Source organism: Zonotrichia albicollis, chromosome Z (assembly GCF_047830755.1).
Source record: "Zonotrichia albicollis isolate bZonAlb1 chromosome Z, bZonAlb1.hap1, whole genome shotgun sequence".
Lineage (NCBI taxonomy): Eukaryota > Metazoa > Chordata > Aves > Passeriformes > Passerellidae > Zonotrichia > Zonotrichia albicollis.
In genome coordinates, this window is record NC_133860.1 from 25,128,673 (window position 1) to 25,145,654 (window position 16,982).

Consider the following 16,982-nt stretch of genomic DNA (forward strand, 5'->3'; position numbering starts at 1 on the left):
TGGGAAAAAAAGTTGTTTAGTGAATAAAATAGAATAAAGTCAAGTTAGGTAACTGTCCGGTTTATCTCGGCTGTTTGAGGGGCCTGGAAGGCCCGGGGGTGGCCTTGGGGCAGCCCGCGTGTCGAAGGACGAGAAGAGGCTTCAGTTCTTCTTTCTGGTTTTATGTTTATTAATTGTTTATCTAAAAGATGTTCTTTCAGCCTAACAAAGATCCGCTCAGCAGTCAGCCATGGGCACACTGTGCCGTCCCACGGACCGCCACGTATCTTTATACCCCTAGTTACATATACAATATTTATCATTTTTCCCCAATACCATCTATTCTTATAACTCGGTGTACTCTTAGTAATAACCAATCCAAAGGTGCCACCGTGGCCAAAGAAGATGGAAGAGAGGAGGAAGAAGAAGGAGGGCAGGACACACCCCAATTCCTCCATCTTACTCCTCTAAACCCCCCTGTACATAAATCCTAAACCCTGTTTCTTACCCTCTAATTAGCTAATCTTTCCACCCTTCACCCCGGTGAGGCCCTCTTATCTTCATAAAGGTGTCGTCTCCCGTGTAGGGTCAAAGTCCTGCCACCAGACACTTCTGGCAACATTCCAGGACTCCCGGGCCCCCCAAGGGTGGTCTCGGGCGCCCTGCATTCCAGGACTCAAATCCTGAGATCCCACAGGTAACTAACAGGATATTCTGATTCATAGGAGAGTAACAATCTATGCAGGATTATTGTGAAAGAAGAAGACTGAGTGAAGTACATCTCAACATTTTTTGGAATGGAAGGGAGGAAAAAACCCTTTTTTTTCCCACACTTTTTGACAGAAGAAACAAAGTACTTTCAAGGCTGAAAAATTGCCCTGGCAAAGAAAGAAAGAAAGAAAAATTATGTTGTTGGGGTTTTTTTTATTCTTGAAAGTTTTGGAAGAGGAATTAGAAGACAGGAATTCAGGTTGAGTTTGTTGGAATGGTTGTGAGACAAGAAAGGAATGGCAAGGAAAGATTATTTTGGTTTCTTTTTAGTATGATACAAGGACTCTGTGGATGAATGCAAGCACAGCTGGTAGGATCCATTTGGTAAAATGTCCAGCAACATCCTCAGCATGACAATGGTGAAAAAACTATGTGTCTACAGAGGGTATGAGAACTGGGAGAGCATGGCATGGAATATAAAAATGTTTTTTTAATTTGGCTCTGGGATGTCCTTACACAGTTTGAAATAGGCTGATTTGATCTCCATGGTAATAGTCAATAACCTTTAACTGAACCTCCATATTTGGAAGTAGGTCATAGATCAGCCAAAGCCCCTGCATGATCACAGCAAGACATTTGTGCTCCCATGAGTCAGTAAGTCACTCAGGCCTCCAATGGATACACATGCTGTTGTGAAATCTGGTCTGAAGCAATAGCTGCGTCACCACCTCCATGACAGCCATTTCCAAGTGTATATTCAGAAGGTACAACTAGCTTGCTTCTACAGAGTGATCCATAACCTAATTCTTGACAAATCAGGACTAGATTAAGTGACCATGTGCCATAGTCCACAAAGTCTTCGGGTGTCTCTTTGGATTGTAAATTCAATGTTGCGTATGTGAGATAGACAAGTAGTGTTTTTGGACACAATCCTGAGCAATATGCTCTGTGGTACCCTGCTTGATCAAGGAGGTTGAACCAGATGACTTCCAGGAGGTTATTTCCAGTCTTTCCCATTTTATGATTTTGTTTTTGTGGTTTGGGGTACATGACAGAGGCCTAAGAAGGGCTTATGACATAACTATGCTGCTAGGGTATAATCTTGAAAACACTAAACATCATTTATGCAAATTTTCATCATATATGCAAGACCTTTTTTGTACAACACAGGCACAAGAAATCTGTGCTGAAAGAGGTCAGAGGTGGCATTGCCTTGTTACAGGGAATTTGAGGTACAGATACATATTTTCATTATAGTTTCTGTCTCAGCCACAAGTTAGTGGACACCTCACACTCCAAAATGAGCCACTGGGACAACATTATTGCTAAAATATAAAAAGAAAGAGAAGACTTATGAAATATAGTTTAAAACATTAGGAAAATGAAAGGAGAATGAAAAAGAACTAAGAAAATAATCTAGAAAAAACTGCTAAAAATACTCTAACTTGGGTTCATAAATAAATCACACAAGTGGAAAATTACTCTGAACATCTTTCCCGTATGTTGAATACTTTTGTTCACATACTTACTGCAGTTAAATTCAATTATATGTAGTATATAGCTGAAAATTAATCAGAAAATCTGATACAGGGGTGTTTTAAGCAAAACATTATAGGCCAGGAGGGCTTTAAGCGAAACATTAAAGCAAAGAAATCTTGAAGCAATATGTTACATTATTAAAACAGTGGTATGAGGAAAGGAAAGAAATAAATTCAAACATATAAATAAAATGCTGTTTAGTTCATTGGACACTAATTAGTCTGAAGTTGCTGGTTAAAAAACTGTCACAGAATCACACTTGTGACTTCTGTGGCTCTCAGATGGCTGGTATTACCATGGCATTCTGTGCAGCTGGTTCCATGGCAATGTGTGAGGCACACAGGGACTCACAGTCATGGTGCTGCTGCTGAGAGGGAGTTGCCAGAACCCACAATCATGCTCTCTGTGGCAGAGTCACAAGCAAATCTCTTGAGTCATTGATGTACAAATCCTGTTCTCATTTGGGCTAGGATTGGAAGGCAGGGAGTACCTGCTTTTAAAGAAGTTGGACTTACACGATGGAGAGAAGTAGGAAGAATTATAAGTGAAAAACATGTGGTGAGTTCCTTTCTGATGTTTAGATGTTAGGTAAAATGCAAAGAAAGACTGCAAATCTTTGTAAGCCTTCTGAATGCAAAATGACAACATGTGAATGGACACTGGCAGGATGCTGGCAGATGTTTAAAATCAGGACAAATGCAGCTGCCAGTCTTCAAAAAACATTGTGCTCCAAGCTAAGCCCCTTCAGTATTTCCAGAAGGAGCTTTCATCCTTCATGCTCTTTCAGTTGAGAGTTGGTGCTCCAAATCTCACTCCTCCTTTTTGCCACCATCCAATTAAAAGTAAAAAGGCATTTTTCTGCAGGGCTGCTAGAAATAACTAAAACTAAATCTTCCACCATGCTATTTATTTTATTGCATTGGGGAATTATTTTTTGTTTTTCTGTACTGAAGAGGTTCACTGCATGTTGTTTCTGTTGTCATGGTATTTCAGGATCAACATATTCTAGGGTAGTTGTTATAAATGAAAACTTTTGTATTTGTGAATGTCCAGCTTCAACGCTCACATGAACGTTTACAATTATTGAGCTGATTCTGTCAACATCTGCATTGCCATTATGTATTCTTACTCCATTTTTGATGCTACTGAAGAAGTTTTGCCTATATATAAAATGCTTTAGGAAAATCTAAGGAGCATGGTTTTCAGTAACAGATTTCAGAGGCCTTGTACTTAGGGAGTAAAAATTGCTTAGAAAGTACATATTGAACGGGTGTTTTAAAAGAGTTGTAATTGGAGTAGATGATACAGGGCCTTCAACTCTGAATACTCAGACTTCAATGATGAAAAGAGCTGTTCTTGAGTACCCAAGAACATATAAAAGCCTTGATATGTCTCTGAAAATCCAAATGGCTTATTCTTGATTGTATGATGCACTGAGGCTTAGGAGAATATGTTTCTATTCAGCATCTCTCAGATTCTTGTTTGAAGAAGTTATAAACATTCAAGTTCTGATGTTCTGATGCTGAAGAAAAAAACAGTGTCACTTTCTTCATATAATTTTATGTGATTTATATGTGAGATTTTGTCTATTTAGTCTTCAGCATAGTAATCATTAGGCAACAGCTTCCTCAAGTGTGTTGACCAGAGCTTTTCAACCACCAAATACACATTTTCTATATGGAATATGCTTTAAGTAGTAACTCAAGATGTGTCAATCCTGAAGCATTGCAGTGCTTTGTATTTAGAAATAAAAAAGGGGAAATGTGGTGGCTAACACATAGCTGGCCTCAGTCACAGATACCAGTCATGGATAACCTTAATTATAATTCAACCAGTCTAGGCCATTAGGGAACCAGTTTAGGCTGTTGGGGACACAGACAGCTATTGGCCAGTAAGCTGGGTGGCAACCAAATTCCGCCATTTAGGACCAACCGCACAGGCTTTCAAAAACTATATAAAGGGAACTGCACTCCATAAGAATTTGCTGTTGCCTCATCAACCTCAAGTCTTGTGTCTATCTTAACTCTGACAATCACAGTAATCTCCTTTCTTAACAATGCTTCAGAGATGCAATTCATTAGGAAAAAATGGATGGCAATTAATATGTTAGATGGTTAGATTCTCTCTGGACTCAAAATTATTGTTCTGATCATATTGTTGCAATTAAAGAAAAAATTATCTATTTTTTTCTTTTTTTTCTATTGAATCAGGTATGGAAATTCTCTTAGCTTACAGAGGAACAGGAGAAAGATATCTTCTCAGAAAGAATATTTTCTCAAAAGGTATGTGGAGCAGTAGGAGATGCATGTAGAAATGCACAGTTTATTTAACGTATTTTAAACAATCTGCATTCAATCTTGTTGTTGATTAAAAAATTACAGGATGACCATTTGATATTTATTTGACATGTTTTCTACAACACTTAACCACATGCAAGAGGTCTTCCCATTTCTCTCCTCCTGAATTAAACACTGTGAGATGACTATTTAGTTTAGAGATTCACCATCAAATTTCCCTCCAGAGTGAAGCACCTAATTCATGTCTTTATAATTTACACCAACAGCTCACTTATCTTTTACAAAAATAGTAAAGATTTAAGAGGACACCCCCTCTTTTTGCATAGTAGCTCAGTGCTTACTGGTGAATACATGATGAGTACTACTCAACTGGATACATTAATCTAAAAATTTGCTGAAACCCAGGTTCCACTGAAAATCATTATTTTCTTTTTCTTGTGGAAAATGTAGGGTTTGGGGATGCTGAGAATGCAACCACGCAAATAGTTTTCAGGTTTCATGCTTCTGTTATTAGACATAACTGGCTTGCCTTTTTCTTAATCTTTCACACACACGCGCGCGCGCACACACACACACACACACACACACACCCCTTTTTCTGTTTCTGCCTCTCTGAAACACCAGCTATTCTTGGCAGCTTTCTCAAGTGCATATGGCATGTTCACTCACAGTACTTAATAGAAAAATCTGGTAACCTCTTATTTTATTAACAATTCCTCTGTTAAATAGGCAAGAGATAGGCAAGAGTCAATCTATATGTGATTCATTATTCATTCCTTAATCTCTCTACAAATAAATTAATGCTTGCCACTAAACCTAAGGTTTTAGAAATGTATTTTGTATTTTTCTCTCCAGAGCTTTCCAATAAATTGCAATTTTGCCATCTTTCTCATCCAGTAGCAAAGCAGTGCCAAGGGAGACAAACCGCTTATTTCAATTTATCTGGTCCCTGTTGATATAGAGCACAACACAGCACAAAATACCACGACTCCATCAGAAAGATGCAAGAGAGATTTATTACAGCAACATATTGCTTTTATACTCTTTCAAGATATTTACATTCACTTAACATACACATTCACTGCCCACTGGTTATAGGAAAGTTCTCAGTGGGTGACCAGGGACTCACGTCATTCTGTGAGCCAGCTAGAGTCTGTATCTCTTAACTTTCTCTCCTTCATCACGTCTCCATGGTGACAACCTTGGTGTCTTCCTCAGGAGAGATATGGGGCTTTCCTTTATCTTCAGGAGGTCTTTGCTGGCTCCAAAATGCCTTTCCTATAATACCCCATTTTTGTGTTTGGCCCACAAATACAACTGCTAAGGACTTCTGCAGGGCCCCTGCAAAAATCCAAGCAAATGAAGGATCCATTCTTCATTCACTTACAGATAACCAATTTCTACCAACTCCACAAAACACACATCCTCACAATCTTAAGGTGTCCCATTTTCGGCTGTTTGGATGGCCTGGAAAGGCCCGGGGTGGCCTTGGGGCAGCCCGCGCTTCAAAGGATGAGAAGAGGCTTCAAATCTTTTCTCGGTCTCGGTGTTTATTAATTGCTTATCTAAAAGATTTTCTCTTGGCCCGACAGAGGTCTGCTCAGCAGCCAGCCATGAGCACACTCCTTGCCCTCCGGGGCGGTCACCTATCTTTACACTCAAAGTTACGTATACAATATTTATCATTTTTCCCCAATACCTTTTGCCCTTATTAACCAGTGCACTTTTAGTAATGACCAATCCCAAAGTGCCACCATCACCACAGAAGATGGAGGAGAAGAAGAAGAAGAAGAAGGACAGGACACGCCCCAATTCCTCCATCTTACTTCTCTAAACCCCCCTGTACAGAAATCCTAAACCCTGTGTTTCACTCTGTAATTAACTTATCCCTTCACCATTCACTCCGGTGAAATCCTCCTATCCTCATACAAGTGTCGTCTCCTGTGTAGGATCAAAGTCCAGCCACCAGACACTTCTGGCAACATTCCAGGACTCCCGAGCCCCCCAAGGGTGGTCTCGGTGACTCGGCACCTCAGTCCTGAGGTGCTGAGATCCCACATTAAGGTTCATATACAAACAAAACACATAAAGATAGATCTTCAAATACTCTTACAGACCTCACAATTTCCAGATGACACATGTAGCAGAATGACACCTTCACTTCTAATCAAATAACTTTATCCCACACAGAGTCAGAGACCAAGTCATCTGCCTAGTCACCACTTAGAACCAAGTAGCATCCATTTAACTTACTGGTTGCTGCTATCATAATGAGCAATCAACCTAGTTGCTCAAAGTGTGGACTTCAGCTACTAATTCAACCCCTATGCAAAGGCAACACTTCTCCCTTAGGTGTATCAAATTCCCCTATTTTTGGGACCGTTGGTGCCCTGCAAAAGGACACACTTCTCAGTACTACCAACCTCTCTATAAGAGAATTCAAGGAAAAGAAGCAAAAGTAACATCCACTCATTTAACTTTTGGATTTTCTGCAAGCCAATAGCTACCTTTACTCTGTCTTGAATTACCATCTTTACCACACATTCCTTGAGGGTCCATGCTTCCATCCATTTAATAACCAATGCAACTACCTGCTCATTTTGCTCTCACCCATCCTGTCCTTTACTGTGTACTCCAAATAAGGTTTAACACAACGGGCTGAGACCCAACAAGGGCCATTTTCTGTTAAGACACATGTGTATCCCCTTCCTCATGTTACTAATTCCACTAAGCCAGTCCACTTTCCTGTGATTAAATCTTCTACCCATACCTTAGTACTTTCTTAAAGTTTGGCTGTTTTGAATTCAAAGACAAAAAATCGTAGAATATAGGAGACACTTGTAAGTCAGGTAAAGGACACAAAAAGTTTAAGACAGATGGCTTTGTCTAATCCCACTTGAGGTGACTTCCTCTGCATTCCCTCTTTTTATTTTTGCACCTGGCGCTTCAACACACTATGAGCACATTCAACAGTTGCTTGGTCTGTTGAAGCATGAGGGATACCAGTAGAATGACCAACACCCCAGGCATGAAAAAACACTTGCATCTTCTTTAAAACTTATGCCGGGCCATTATCCATCTTTACATGTGATGGAATGCCTAAGATGGAAAAGGCGTGGCAAAAATGACGAATAATATCCCCAGCTGTTTCACCTGTCAATGCTGAAGCAACCATGGCATGAGAAAAGGTGTCAATTGCAATGTGAACATATTTTAAACAGCCAAATTCAGGCTTTTTTGTAACATGTGTTTGCCATTCTTGTGAAGGGAGTAAGTGTCTAGAATTAGTAACGCAATATTGTGAAACATGAGACATATGACAATCAGGGCAAGAAGAAATAATTGACTTTGCTTCACTATGTGATAATTTAAATTGCTGCTGTAGTGTCTGAGCACCTTGATGAAAAAATTGGTGAGATAGAACAGCTTGTTGTAACATATTAGGCACCGTTTTTACTGCTGAGGCAGACACAAGGGAATCCACATAGGCATTACCTTCAACAAAGAATCCAGGTAGTGATGTATGGCTACGAATATGCATAATAAAATAAGAATGCTTTTGATTACGAATAACAGTCCACAATTTCAAAAACATAACAAATAATGGTTTCTCCTTTACATTATACAACACATCTTGATCCAACTGCTTCACTAAATTAGCAACATAAACAGAGTCAGTAACTATATTTACAGAACTAGGAAATAGGGTAAAGGCCAAGAGTAGGGAACAAAGTTCACTTAACTGAGGAGATCCTTGTTGAACCATTACTTCATATTCCCAGTGGTCATCTTCCACGCTACAGCAGTTTTTCCAGTTGTTTCTGACCCATCTGTAAAAACTGTTGCACCTTTCACTGGCACAGAAGAGCAAAGTAGTTTCCCCTGAAAAGGAATCCTCTTAGTAAAATTCAAAATAGGATGAGAAGGTAAATGATATGCTATTTGACTGTAAAGGAAGATAAAGCAGATTGCAACTCATGATTGTTTTGAAAACACCACTCAAAATACCACTGTTGTACCGGTATGACAATAGTTACAGGATCACAGCCTAAAGCTCATGGCAGCATCTGCGACCTTTGATAATGATGTCTGCAAAAAGCTCGTACAGACCTGGAGCTGTTTTTCGGGACCTGAAAGACAAAAATATCCGCTCCAAAATATGCAAATTATCTTCCCATTTATCATTCCATTAACACAACAATCCACATGGTATTTCATCATCTCTCAAAATAAATAATTGTACATCAACAGAGACATCTATCCTAGTAACAAATTCAGATGTTAAGGCCAATTCAATTTCTTCTACAGCCTTTTTTTGCTGCAGCACTCAAATGTCTCTCATTGGTTGTCTCTCATTGGTTCTGGGAGTTATCCCAGAAAGTAAGTCATACAAAGGTTGCAGTTGATGATTAGTTATCACCAAGTATGGCCTAAGCTAACCTATTGCACCAACCAATTTCTGCATGTCAACAACAGTTTTAATATCAATGTCCAATTTTACAGGTTGAGGCACATTTCGTATATTGGTGATTATCAACACCAAATATCTCCAAGGCTTTGAACTTTCTCCAGGGCGATAACCAAACCAAAGGCTTCTAAATTTTTCACAGCCCATTGTTTGAGAGCCAACAATTGTTGTTTATTTTTGGACACCAACAAGATAACATCCATATAATGATAGCAATAACAATTGCTAAATTGCCCTCGGACCTTAGATAAAGCCTGTGACACAAACCATTGACAAATACTTGGAGAATTTCTCATCCCTTGAGGGAAAACCATCCACTGATATCTTTGACCCAGTTCCTCGTGATTTAAAGAAGGCACAATAAAGGTAAATTTTTCCTTATCCTGATCAGCCAATGGAATTGTTAAAAAGCAATCTTTCAAACCAATGATAATTATTTCCCATCCTTGTGGAATCATTGTAGGTGTTGGGATACCTGATTGTAAAGCACTCATTGTGGCCATCACAACATTTATCTGTCACAAATTGTGAAAAAGTCTCCATTTACCAGATTTCTTTTTCATTACAAACACTGGTGTCTTCCATGGGCTAAATGATTTTTCAATATGTCCAGCGAGTAATTGTTCTTTCACTAAGCCTCACAGGGCAAGCTTTTCAGTAGGCAGGGACCACTGATCAATCGAGATAGGCTTATCTGTCAGCCATGTCAAGGACACAACTGGATGTTTAAAGCCCTGCCCACTAAAAATCTGTTGTGATTTTAACACTCCATTGGGTTAAGCAATCACGTCCCCATAAATTAGGCTGAGCATTAGTAACATATGGTTTAATGTTAGCTTGTTGGCCTGCCAGATGTGTTACAGTGATCACGACAGCAGATAAAGCACTAGCAGTTGACCCACCTAACCCAACAACTCCAAAGGTTGATTGAGTGAGGGGCCACGTTGGAGGCCAAACAAGCCTCCAACAAGTGAAATTATAGTTACATCTGCTCCTGTGTCAAGGAAACCTGATATTGTTGTAGTTTCTGGATGACATTCCTTAGCAGTGATCAAACATTGTATTATTGGACGCTCATCTGTCACCTTTTGAGTCCAGAGAACCTGAGGTGGTCCTGTAGATCCAAAACCTCCAGTGCCATGACTCTGATCCACTACAGTTGGAACAGGACTCATAAAAGGAACAAGTTGAGCAATACAAGTACATTTTGAATAACAACAGGAAGTTCACTAACAGACACCATAGGCTGAATTTGTCCCACATAATCAGAATCAATAAAACCAAATGGACATTAATACCTTGAATAGTACTACTAGATCTTCCCATCAGAAAAGCACTCAAACCTTGGCCTACAGGACCATAAGCATCAAGAGGCACTTTACATACACCTCTTGTCAAAATAGTCACTGTTTCAGCTACCAGTACATCAATCCCTGCCAAGCCTCTTGTGGCCCCTGTGCATCGGTCACAAACAGAGAGCTCTGCAGTGCTGGAGGAGCTCATGATTGTCATTGGGGTATTTGTGTCTCCACGCACCCCTTTGCGTTCCTCTTCCAGTTTCCTTGCACTTGTCAACCACCTGAAAAAGATCTTAACTTATAAAATTTAGCAATACGGCCAAAGTTACCACAACGATAACAAGGTACTTTACTGGTCCAAATTACCCTAGAGTGTGCACATCATCCAGCAATTTGAGGGCATTGGGTCTTCACATGCCCCGATTCTTCACAAGCAGAACATCTGGGTAAGGACTTAATGTCAGGATCCATCCTAGTGGACAGATGACCTGATGGTTCGTAGGAGTGATCTCAGAGTGCAAAAACCAACACGGTACAAGGGGGTTTGCAGTGATAATCAAAACAAATGCAGTTTTATTGAAATAACCACAGCAAAAATGAAAAATGCGATAGAGGGATTAAGTGTGAGAAAAAGATAGAGAAAAAGAGAGAGAGAGAGAGAGACAGGGAGAGGGGATATAGCTACCAATGCATAGATGAAGTCCTTTGGTCCAGTCCAGTCGAGGATCCTCCTGTTACGCTGGGGAGATCTCCAAAGCTCTAGCTAACTCAGAGATTTTTATTATTGAAAATTGGGGGGGGGGAGGAAACAGATACAATAGGGAACAGGTGTAACAGGTCGTCTATGTTCTCAGCAGTAAGTGAAAGCCATTGTTTTCTTGGTTCAGTGGTCACAATCTGCAGGCAAACATCTCGCTTTGGTCAGCTTGCCTCCCCCACACACCTCCCCCGGGCTGGGGGTTTCAGTCCCACTCCTTGGAAGGAGCAGAGGGGCCTTTTAGGAGTTTCATATATCAGTCCTTGATGGAAAGGCTTCTTACATCTCAGTCTGTCTATCACGGTGGTTGTAAAACAGGTGAGGGTCTTCTGTGGGAGACCACCTGAAACTCAGGAGAAGTCCAGCCAGGCTGAGAGGTGGGACAGCTTCCAGAGCTGCTATTGTTGCAAACGGGACACAATGCCCCCTTCTTAGCATACAGTAAACACACCTGTGAAAACAATAGCTTAACACTGTGCTTTCAGGTCTCAGGGCCTTTGGCATGTGACTTTTCTCCTTCAGAGCCAGATATTCTATATGGGGAGGGGGGGGGGTCTTCTCTTCAGTGGTCTCCCAAGGACGATCGTGAGGCAGATGAGGGAATATTCGGACAGACTCTCACACTTAATGACTGTTGCCAAAGCAGCCATTTTATGTTCAACCAAACCAACCTTTGAGCAAGCAACTACAAGATCAGACAGCAAGGGATCTCCTGGTAAAGAATCAATAATTCTCCTACAATCATCATTCACATTTTCTCATGCTAGCTGTCTGCACAAAATTTGCCTCAACCTTATCATCTACTTGCTTCTCAAGGGCTGCAGCAACCCTCTCCACAAACTGCAAAAAAGGTTCCTTCACCCCTTGCTGGATGGTAATACACCTTGGTTTAGGAGCTGCCATCTCCATTGTCTTAAGCAAGGCACTCATACCCAGCTGCTGGGCCTGTGCAAGAAGCAGGGGTTCTCATCTTGCCTGCAAATCCAGGTTAGAGAATGGTGCATTGCCCAGCAAGGCATCAATTCCCACAGCATGATGTGGATCATGCTGAGGTAACTGCATATTGTCCAAAGCTACTCTTTCAACCATTTTTTTCCAGGTAGCCTGAAACACACCATACTGCACTGGCTGAAACAGAATTGTAGCAAGGTGAATAATATCATAAGGTGCAAATACATCAGCATTTAGAACACAAATCACATGCATCACCTGTGAAGAGTTAATACCATACTGATCTACTTTTGACTGAAGGTCCTGTACAATCCTCCATGCAAAAACCTGATGGCTGTCTTCTTGTCCTGAATTAGGAGCAGCTTTGAAAACAGGAAAAGCCACAGGCCCACCAGAAGAAGCAGCAGCAGCCATCTCCACCCTTTTAGGTGGACCTATTTTCTCTAACAGATTCCAATCTCTCACTTCAGCTGCTTTCATTCTCACATGCTCCCAAAATTGCAAAGGATGTCGAGGAGTCACAGCCACCTGGCACGGAGGCAAAGTCCAAGAACGAGCAGGCCTGGATCAGCTACAAGGTCTAACAGAAACAGATTACTGCTTCTTTTTAGATGCACTTATAACCGGAAGTTTATCGTCAGAACTATCACTAGACAAGGAAGGACACAATGTTGAAGATTGCTTTTGTTCAACCAGTTCAGGTGAGGGGCGGGGCAGACGGCTCAACTGGGGATAGAGCGGAGGCAGACGACTCGGAGGAAGGCAGCGGCGGTGCAGACGGCTCAAGGGAAAGCAGGGGGAGTGGGGGGGTGTGGGAAGCAGCCGAACCACGGGACGGTGGGGGACGAGCAGGCGACCGACAAATGGATGGGTAAGGGAGGAACAGCCGATCCACGGGAGGGTGAGGCGGGAGCAGCCGACGGAGCAGAGGGAGAGGAGAGAGCAAATGGCCCAGGGAGAGACCGATGACCCAGCCTGTTTTTCACTTAGCTTCTTCTGTAACTTCATTTTTGCTAATTGCTGTGCAGGTGGAAGATACTTTGGTTTAGCACTCAGTTCAACTAACTGCTGAGCAGGTGAAGTATACACAGGTTTAACATAGTCTTTTGGAGATAAATACTAAGGAACAGTCTTAGCCTGCCGTTTGATTCTCACAATAGCAAACCCTGGGGGAAGCCCCGACAGCAGCTGCAGCAGTCTCCTCAGTGAGAGATTCATCGACAGGCTCAGCCTCACCTTCCTCCTGTTCTTCTGCTTCAGTTTCTTGCTCTAGTTCCTGTTCCTCCAGTTTCTCCCCTCTATCTTGTTCTGCTTTCCATTCCTTCAATGCCTCATACAACAGTCTCCAGATATGCGCAACCATCTTATCCCCCTGAGATATCACTTCCCATAGTCTCTTCCCAACATTTTTCCATGCCCGGACACTGAAGGCAGTGTCGGCATCAGCTTCAAAGTCCTGTGATTTACACCATATCAGTAAACTACAGAGAGCATAATCAAAAGTTTGAACATTTTTTCCTTTTCAGTAAAGTTTTCCACGTGGACAAAACAGTCTTTTCCTCGTTTGATAAATTATTTCCCATTATTTTCCTCAATCGCTCATCTCAAATCAGATGTCTGAATGAGGTCCAGACCTCCGCAATGTCCTTGCTGCCTTCACTCATTTTTAGGGTACCCTTCGAATTTTTTCTTTTTACAGTCCAGTTGCAATCACGGCGGACGGCCACCAGATGTCGTTAGAGAGCACGACACAGCACAAAGTACCACTACTCTATCAGAAGGGTGCAAGAGAGATTTATTACAGCAACATGTTGCTTTTACACTTTTTCAAGATCTTTACATTCACTTAACATACACATTCACTGCCCACTGGTTATAGGAAAGAAACAAAGTTCTCAGTGGGTGACCAGGGAGCCACATCATTCAGGGAGCCACGTCATTCTGTGAGCCAGCTAGAGTCTGTATCTCTTAACTTTCTCTCCTTCATCACGTCTCCATGGTGACAACCTTGGTGTCCTCCTCAGGAGAGATATGGGGCTTTCCTTTATCTTCTTTGCTGCCTTTGCTGGCTCAAGAACAGGACAGAATATCTCTTCTACAGGCTTACGATCGAGTGATTGTTAAATACTCACTTTGATCCCAGGCCTGTGTGGGATTTCTAACTGTTCTCACTTTCAAAGGTTAGTAAGGTCAATGTTTGCTTACTTTCCAAGATTATTTATGTATTAATTCTCAGAGTAAAAGAAGTTATCAGGTCCAAAAACTCTTCCTTGATTAATATGGGTCAGCAAGTGGTATCTCATATATTAATAAGTAGGTGTAAAGTGATTTAAATAACATGAAATCTGATGCAAAATGAAAGTATCTAGTGAGGTGGAATGGAAAAAAATCAGACTGAAGGTTTCAAAATATATGGAAATATTTCACAGCATTTTTTTCACACAAGCTCCATACCAAATTATTTTCTTGCTTTTTTGAGAACTGACTTATGAAAAAAAAATTGGGATAAAGCATTGAAATAATTTGAACAGCAAAACCCACTTTTTTTTGCAGGTGAGATTTGGAAAGAATGGGAGAGAAATTCAGAAACATATGATAATAAAGTGATAGGGATTAAATGCTTTTATACAAGGTCAGGATGGCCATAAAGTTCTAGCGATTCCTGGCTTTTTCCATACTGCAGATCAGGCTGTGAAAGTTGTAGCACAAAGGGAAACATGGTAGCTGAAAGAAAAATACTCATCATTGAACAATACTGGGTAAGAGCATAATTCAGACCACTAATTTACACCAAGAAAAAGTCTGGCACTGCCACCAAGACTGACAGTTATCTGTCAGGATGCTGCTGCTGCTGCTAAAAAATACATACGAAATATTGTTATCCAAAATTGGTATCTGACATTCATGTCTGTATTACAGAGAAGAAAAAAGAAAGCCTACACAGTAAAGAAGTGTCACAGTTGAGATGGACATGACTTGACAATCCAAAGTTCATACAGCAATAGCAAATTTTATTGAGTACAGCTCCTTTTTATAGGATTTTCAAAGAACCACGTGATTGATCTCAGTTGGCTAAAATTTGGCTACCACCCAGCTTACTGGCCAATAACTGCCTGTGTTCATGATCCAGGGATTGGCTGGCGTCTGTTGTTTGAATTTGAATCTCTCAGGTCCTCAGTGCCTTCTTCAAAGAGATGTTTACTTCTTTCCTTTAACAGTGTATGCTGGTAGAGTTATGGTCAGGATTACTTACGACTGTGAGGCTTCCAGGTCAGCTGTTAGTCATCACAAAGAAGTGTCTTCACTACTGAGAACTATCTACTTTTTTAATACCAGCTGCTAGGATAAATGAGAGGAAACACCTCCTCCTATAAAATTCTGAGGCTTGTTAAATTCAGTAATAAAGACTTCTATGTAATACTATGAATCTTTTCCTTCTCTGAATTCTCTCTATTCCTTTATAAGAAAAAACAAAATAAAAAGCTCCTGAAAACTGAAAGCAGAAAACATTATTTCTATCTATATGTCTACTATCACGGAATTAGAATTTGTCTTCATAGTTTTACAAGCATGCATACAGAGGACACAGAACTTCTATAATATAAGCACTTGGCTTTGTTTTTCCCTATCTCAATGTTAAGGGAAGGAAGCTGAAATATTCCTGGTGATATCAATCATAGAAGTATAGAAGTATAGAATGCTAGGCTGGAAGGGGACCTCAAGAATCATCTGATTCAGCACTCCTCTTAAAAATCTTAAAATTTTCCAGTGTTCAGGTAATAAGTCACTTCTCAGGGGAGATACAATATCTGACTGTTCTCATTGTGAAAAGTGTCCCTCTTATGTCTAATTGAAATTTCCCTAACATTAATTTGCACTTATTATCCTTTGCCTTTCCGATGTGACTCCTCACAAAAACAGAGTTTCCTTTGTCTTTGCAGTTATGTTTTAAATACTGAAACATGGCCTCCCCTAAGCCTTTTTATTCAAATGTAAGCAAACCTAGTTCTCTCAATCTCTTGACTTACCCCAGCTCAACCCAGCTCTCTTCTCAGCCCATCCTTTTGATCATCTCTGTGGCCCTTCCTTGGACCTTTTCCAGCCTGTCCACATATTTTTGTATAGTGAGCATAAGAACTGAGCACAGTATTCCACCTATGGCTGGGTAAATTAGAAAGATAACTTTTCTGTCTGTGCAGTCTTGCCCTTGTTGATGCAGCCCAGCCTCACATTGGCTTCCTTACCTGCATCACATATATGAGCTTGCTTCCCATCAGGTCCTTTCCACAGACAGGCAGATCCCAGCCTGTTCTGCACTCCTAGCTTATATTTTTCCAGATGCAATACTTCAGACTTAGCTGATTACCCTACTCTTTCAGCCTATCCAGGTCTTTTTGCAGGGTGGCTCTCCCTGACGATGTGCCCACTTCGCCACTCAGTTTCATATCACTGGCAAACTTTATAAGGTTACACTTGATCCCAATTTCCAGATCTGTTGCGGTGTGTTGTAATGTCCTGTTTTAGACTTCCAGGTCACCTCCCAGGTGTGGCAATACCTCTCTTCCCCTTCCCCCTCGCCCCTTGCTGGGTGAGTCCTGTCAATCATGCTTAGCATTCCAACAAGGCGTCGTGTGGTTGGTCAAATTCAAAGGATGCCCCTCAGGCCCAGAGGTCATTGGCCTGTCTAGGTGTCCCTCGTCCCTTGAGACCCCGCCCCCCCCCCACCTGGTTGGTGGCTCTCCTGTCCCCTCCCCTCCCCCTGAGCTTAAAAGGTGAAGCAGGCCATGCAGTGGCCATTCTTTTGGAGCAGTTCCCAAGATTCGGACCCCTGTAACCATGGAATAAAGCTCTGGATATAACCCTCCAGCAGAATCCTCTCCTTTTTCTCTTCACCATTGTCTGAAGCCTTCTTCTTGAGGTAAACGGAGTTCCTAACGAGCCTGGACTTATTTAGTGCCCAGCTGCAATCACCAGCAAGCTAA

General features: G+C 41.2%; 1 long non-coding RNA gene across 2 annotated transcripts in view; it reads left to right on the forward strand.

Annotated features, from left to right (window-relative positions):
• The first annotated feature begins 2,608 nt into the window (after positions 1-2,608).
• LOC141727121 (uncharacterized) overlaps positions 2,609-16,982 on the forward strand; it is a 33,393-nt gene continuing 19,019 nt past the window's right edge. For both annotated transcript variants that reach the window (XR_012578177.1, XR_012578176.1), the window contains exons 1-2: positions 2,609-2,787; positions 4,440-4,511. This is a non-coding gene — a long non-coding RNA (uncharacterized LOC141727121). The remainder of the gene's footprint in view (positions 2,788-4,439; positions 4,512-16,982) is intronic.